The sequence below is a fragment of the Fulmarus glacialis genome, unplaced genomic scaffold (assembly GCF_000690835.1).
Source record: "Fulmarus glacialis isolate BGI_N327 unplaced genomic scaffold, ASM69083v1 scaffold23031, whole genome shotgun sequence".
Classification (NCBI taxonomy): Eukaryota; Metazoa; Chordata; class Aves; order Procellariiformes; family Procellariidae; genus Fulmarus; species Fulmarus glacialis.
This window is the reverse complement of record NW_009191216.1, coordinates 12180-19057: the sequence shown is the minus strand read 5'-3', so window position 1 is coordinate 19057 and position 6878 is coordinate 12180.

Sequence of the window (6878 nt, the reverse complement as noted above, 5' to 3'; positions counted from 1 at the left end):
CTTTAGAAGAAATTCAGTTTTTTTAATAGTTTTTAAATTTTCATTTAAGAAAGTTGTATTGAAAACAAAGAATTGCTTTTAGTAGGCTGAAAGATACAGTCTTTCACCACCACTCCAAAATATATTTTAATATGATTATAACAAATATCTGGCTGTCTGTGTATTTCTTCATTTAAAAACCAGAAGTCCGGTGTTTAGAATAAAGGATTCTGAAACAGAAACGGTGCATTAGATTTCCTTTGCGACTCCCACAGACATTGATTAATTGGGACAGTCAGCATGGCTTGCTTCTAGAAAGAAAAAGCTTAATGATTAACTAAGTTCTTTTTCTGTGCCCCCCACCGAGCATATAAAATGCTTATAAAAGAATGTAGAAATGAGGCCGTTGGATTTGTTGTTGTTGTGCACAATAGAAACACAGCCGAATATTTCACAATATACTATATATAGCAGAAACATTAATTTCCATGTGATAGCTGTCAAGATCTGAATATAACAAGCTATGCTCCAAGTCATTCGGTGTTTTCTGGAGAGAAAAAAGCTGTTGTTCTCCCTGGGTTGTAGATAAAGTAACACCTATATTGAATGATTTGCCAACAGTTTTTACATATGTTGCAACACTGGAATTGAAAACCGGGCGTTTGGTAAGTTGTACCAAATTCTAAGCCAAATGACATTGCTCTGGCTTGATGTTTCTAGATGCCTAGTGAAAAGTAATAAGACTCGAGACGTGCCCTCTGTGAACATGTGAATTTTTTCATTGGTGTCGTCTGGGGAAATGAGAGATTTGTTCTATAAATAAGGGAACGGTAAGGCACCCTAGCGCAGTTGGCAATGGCCACTTGTAACTCCACGTTGTTGGTGACTGTCAGCAATGATTGTAGCATGCTGAAACCTGTAATTAAGCATCTCTTGAATGAAGTCTACGTAATATTCAGTATTTCTTTTAGCGGGATCAAATTCAACTCTGTTGAAATTACGTTGTCAAACTAGAGTACTGCATACGCTTGTGTAAAATGTGTGAGTAAAAGCATATGCTTTTGTAAAATGTGTTCTTGAGATTTGTTAATCAAAATACTTATCTTCTTATTTGTCTCTCTTTACTGGGATTTGATTTTTATCTAAAGTGGGAGGACAGCTGAGCTTCTGTTGTGCTTTAGGAAATTATTTGCTTTTACATCACGCAAATCTTCCCTCGCGTACGGGAGCCTGCAGAGTAGAGATGCCCTCAGGAGGGAACGGGACAGTAAGAGGGCTGATCGATCTTGTACGAATTGGATTCAACAGGAACAGCCCAATCTATGAAAATAGATGCAAACCTTGCGGAGATACCGTGATTTGTGGGGCATCACAGTTTTTGCTCCTGTTCAGTGACATTAGTTGCATTTCTCTGTTCTTAACCTCTCTCAAGACCCCTGATTTACTTTCTGGAAACTTTGTTCTTTTGGGGAAGAGTTTTCCTTGTATTAGCTGATAGCGCTTTGTAAATTGCTGTGATTTTTTTTCTCCTCCTCACCCCGTCACGTGAAGAAGATGGTAGGGTATAGCTATATGATTCACCACAAATTTTAAAGTACAAAAGTTTAGGTAACGTTGAATCCATTTAACAGATGTTATGTATAGACTGATGTGAAAGTTACAGCAGGATAGTTTCAATGTGGTGACTTTAATTGCCATATTTTGAAAGATATACCCTTTGTAAAACTACTTTATAAACATGACATTGTGGGTTTACACAGTCGATGCCTGTCAGTAGCTTCCAGCTCAATGTTCTCGTCTGAGCCCCCTAGAAGTCATTTTCCCTCTAAGTTATTATACTCAACCAGTGCTAGTTTCATAACTGCCGGCTTATGCGCCCCTAAGCATTTGAAATTTAGTTTTATCTTGACGGATGCTGGAATTCGGTCTCTTATAGCATGTGAATAGTGTCGTCAGAAAAATTTACAACTTCAAGTCCAAGCCTAACACATATTTTTGAGGGAATGTTTGTGTTACGGGCTGATAGGTTTTGTCTGGCTCCCCTGGCTTTCTAAAACATTGGTGGGATGATGGTCTGGTGGTCTCTCATCTTGAGGATTTACTTTCTTTTGAGGAACATAAATTCTACTCCAGGCTGGTTTGTATTAATTTTTTATTGTGACAGCGGCTTTATTTTCTGAAAGTGGCCTGCATTGGACATTAGTATCAAAGCTTTCAGTAGGTTTGGAGCGTCCGGGCATCTCCTAGGACTCGGTTACTTTCTTGTGTGCCTGTTTTGGGCGGGAAAAGATACCTCTGTAAGGCTGGACTTTGCTCTCAACGGGGAGGGCCACCATGCTGTATCCTTGGCATAACTGAAGCCACAGAATAACCTCATTTTCTTTAGAATCTTCTCTGTACTGAGCCTTCATCTATTTTTTTTTTACTTTTACTATGAAGTTCTGTTATCTGTCCTTATATCTTGCACAGAAGGCTGCTGGTTATTGAGTGCCCTGGCAGGGGAGGCGGATAAACACCCATGTCCCTCTTGCGAAGTACAGAGAGCCTCACATAGGAGAGCTGGAGAGAGGTGGTCAGGGCGAGGTGTTAGAAAACGGGGTGATATATCATGTCACCTGCCCTGGGGAAAGAGGTGAAGTGGAGCCCCTGATCCAACTAACCGTCATTGCTCGCTCTATTTATTCTTTTTTTTTCCTGCCTTTGCCCTGGCTCCGAATCCTGTAGCCCACATCTCCGAAGCGTCATCTTGAGAGGAAAGTCAGGCAGGCCACGAACTCGCTGCATGCACGTGCAACGGTGCTACGGAGCGAAGGAGACTTGCCCCAGGGGCTCCCACCGTCGCCCGCCTCTCGCTCTCCGTTTTGTGAACTACTTACCGGAGCGGTCGCCCAAAGTCAAATCATTGCAAGGTAATTCCTTGTGTAAGAACTCAGGCCTTGACTCGAGGGGATCACTTAAAAACGGTAAGGCAACAAACCTTTACGTTAGAAGACAGGTGCTATTTTTTTCTTGCTATTATACTCTAGTCTCCGTCATTGACGGCACCCATGGGTACTTTACTCTTCTGTTAATTTCCAAATGTTAATTATGTATGTGTGTGTGTTTATTTTAGTGTGTAGTCACTTGTATTTATTGTTCTTATTTAACACTTCTTCCTGCTCTGTTACTGGCAGCAGTATTTGATTTATTTCTGTGATTAATTCTTATCCCTTTGAAATCCACGGAGCCTTTAAAAAAGAAGAAAGAAATCCTAACAATAATAGTAGCATTCAAGCTCCTTTATCTTCATTTTGTTCCAGTGCAGTGGTGGATATTCCAGATTCTCCATGGTAATAGAGAAGTATTTCAGAAGCAAATATCTTGCCAGATCTTTGCATTTTCATTACAATTATTGCTGAGGAGAAAGAGTACTTTATCAGCCCTAGGCTTTGTAGCACTAGAACATGGATGTTTAAAGCTGATGCAAATGAGCGTTCTCTTTTCATTGTGAGTTTACTGCTGAAGTAGTGCGATTTTTAAGAACCAAAGACCTTTTCTTAGGCAGACCTCACTGGCATCTCTTTGGTAAGCAAGCGGCGCAATGCATCCCTGCGGCTCCTTACAGGCGGAACAGAAAGATCGCCTTTACTCGGCCTATTTTGTTACTCGCGGATTATGTGCATTAGCTGTTATCCCATTATACGGTACATTCACAACTGTTCTGTTCAGAGTCTGAAGTAACCAGGTTGGAACTGTGTATGGTCCCGCTGACATGAAAAGAGCACAGACAAAAAACGACCTGAGTGTTTGGCTACTGCGAGGACAAGTAATTAGCCAAAGATTTTTATTTATTTGAATCAGTTCAACATTTCTTTCTCCTTGTACGCTTACCTGCCTGACTGCTAGTCTCGGGCAGGCATCTCCCCGCTTCGGCTTCACGTATCACGTCTGGCCTCGGCCGCAAGCGGGGAGATGATTTGTAGGTCCCGAAGGTTCTGCCTGATCTTACAGTGGCACGGGTCGGGGTTTGTTCCTACGCTGTAATCTTGCCGAAACGAGGGTTGGAAGCCGCGGAGCTTCTCCACGTTAATCAAAGACGCGGTCAAGTTGCAGTAACGAGTACATTTCTTCTCCTACAATCGTGTTGTATTTTTGTTTTGTTTCATTCTCTTAACTTAATTCCATAACTGAGGTCCTACTTGGGACTGAACTTAGAATTAGCACTTGGAGCATTAAACCGTTTTAATATCCATTTATTCTACTTAGAGAATTTATGGGGCAAACGCTTTTGAAAGAAATAATTTTGGTTTTTTAATCTAAGCTTTCTTAGACCAACAACAGTTCTTGTTGAGTAAAGGGTAGGAATGAATGCAGCACTGTCCTTGACCGGACCAATTACCGAATACTTCAAATGAAGGATATTCATCAAGTAAACCCACAAAAGAAGTGATCTAATAAAAAATAGTTTTTAAAGAGCTTTCATCTCCAGTGAGATTATTTCCATGAGTCAGTTGAAAAACATTCACCTTTGTTCACTGACATATAAGAAATTTAGTAGCTTGGAGCTACTCGTTATGTTGTAGTTACTTAATACTTGCTTAACTACCGATTGATGCACCTATAATACAGAGGATTAATTCTGGAGAAATTACGTATGATAGCTAATTTGATATTTAAGACTTCCTTAATTGCTAAATGAAATTATTAACAACAGTGAAACTTGAAACATTGGTGTGGTCAATCTGTTTGTGCCGTGCTGCTTTGGAAGCATAATGAAGACTTGAATAAACAAACTAAATTGTTGCTACCTTCTAGATCTTCTTATTCAGTGTTGAAAGCTCCCTGCTTGGCACTGATGCATATTGTTAACTTCGAAATCTGTTAAATCCATATTACTGTGCTATTACTAGAGATTGTTTAGAACAGGTGGTTCTTACACCAAAAACGATTGTAAACTGGTATAAAAGACACAGCAAACAAAAGTAAAAGTCAACGAGCACACGGTAAGTGCCACCAGCTGTAATGCCAGGGCACTGGAGCTTAGGTACCTTTTGAGAAGAAATCTTCGAGAAAGATGCTGTCCTATGGTAATGTTCGCAGGTTTTTTTTTTGTGGGTTTTTCCAGCAGGAGCAAGGTTTTATTAAGTCGAAAGCATAATGGTTATTTGTCAGGTGATTTTTGTGAAGGGGGATATTTAGATAGAGCAGGACACGGTATTTGTGGGTCCACAGAAGGTAGGGTTAAGTCGTGAGTTAAGACTGGGTAGAGGTTAAGTCCGAAATGGTGCAGAACAACAGGTGAAGGTGTAAAAATATATGTAGGTATATTCACGCCATGCTGAATGCAGCTGAGGTTAGCTCTTGCAGTGAAGACACGTAACTGCATCCGCTTCTGGTATCAAGAGCATCAGTCTAGTGGGATCTTAGCATCTGCTTATCCACAGGAGCTGCCCGTCTTCTCGTGTCTTCTGCACTACCTGAATTCAAGCCTGCAAACAGGTATCTCCTCTAGCGATACACCTTAATTTTGCTATGCAGAGATTTTTTCTAAGGTAGAAAAGTTTGCTTCAGTTTTAAGGAAAAAAACCCAACCAAACAAACCCAAAATCAACCCCTCCCTCCCCCAAATCACCAAAAAACCCCCATCTATAAAGTGAGAAACAATGGTAAAAATATTTTGCCGGAAGCGTTTAGAAAGACTTGAATAAACGAAACAGAAGGAAGATGCAGTAGTTAAGGTTCAAAAGGATGGTGCCCTTGGGAAGAATCCTTGCTATATGAACTGAGAGAACTGACCAGAGCTGCAGGGTGTTGCATGGGGGGGAACGCCAAGTTTTAAGCGCGGAGCGTCTGGTATAACTCTGGAGACAAAACTGAATCGGAGATGATGCCTGCCTGGTAGGAGCGGTGGTGCCTCAGGGGCGTGAATATATTCAATGAGCTGTGATTAGGATAACCTTCTGATTAGTGACAAAAGATGTCATGGGGATGTAACTTATTTTCAGTGATTTGTCAATGTCTACCTGTCCCCCAGAACTCCTGGTATGGATAAACAGCATTTCTTAATGAACTTGTTAGATATTTGTCCTCATCCCCATGTTTCGTTACATGTGGGGGTTAACTTCGAATTAATATTTCATATATTTCATTTAAAGTTCGTCTTGAGCTGTGACAAATAAAAGCAAGTGCTTGCTTGTCCTCGTAGTATAATATTTAAAAGCTTTGGAGGTTTTTGTCTTGCTGTATCTTCCTGTTTTCAGAGACGTAGTTCAGTTGTGTTCTTGTGAGCTGCATGGGATTACTCGTTTCTTAGAGGCAATCAAGTTTTTCTTATTTGACTTGCTGTCGACAAGTGGTTTTTAAAAGTAATGCTCTTAGAAGGTCATTCGACTTTTGAGGGTTATTCACTTTGCTAGCCCAAACACTAAAACCTTGTGTCCTTGGGTTCTGATTAGTGCCACTTTAATAAAGTCATTTGAAGTTCAGTAGACTGAATTTTCCACCTTTTCTGATGTTTCTATGGTCACAGGGAAGCGACCTGTATTCGATCTTTTAAATGCAAATTTTTTAAAAGTTACTGTGCAATTTTGTGTAGCAGACTTCTTCATGGGTTACAAAAAGTGCCTTTTTTTTTTTTAACAGCTACAGCAGTGTCTTTTTCTTTTCTGTTTTCCTCCTCTCTTTCTTTCTAGTGATGTGACAGCAATTGACTAAACTTGGGTCTTTTGGGGTAACAAAGGATTGAGAAAAATCTTAAAGGTTTTTATTGCTGCACTTTTTTTTTTTTTTTGGCTGGGCCAGGGCAGACAAAGGCCTTTCCACTTGATTAGATAATAAGGCTAACGTGGGCTTTGAGTGAAAAATATCTTTGCATTCTGCTCTTCTTTTTCCTCCAACAAAAAAAAAAAAAAGAGGGGGGT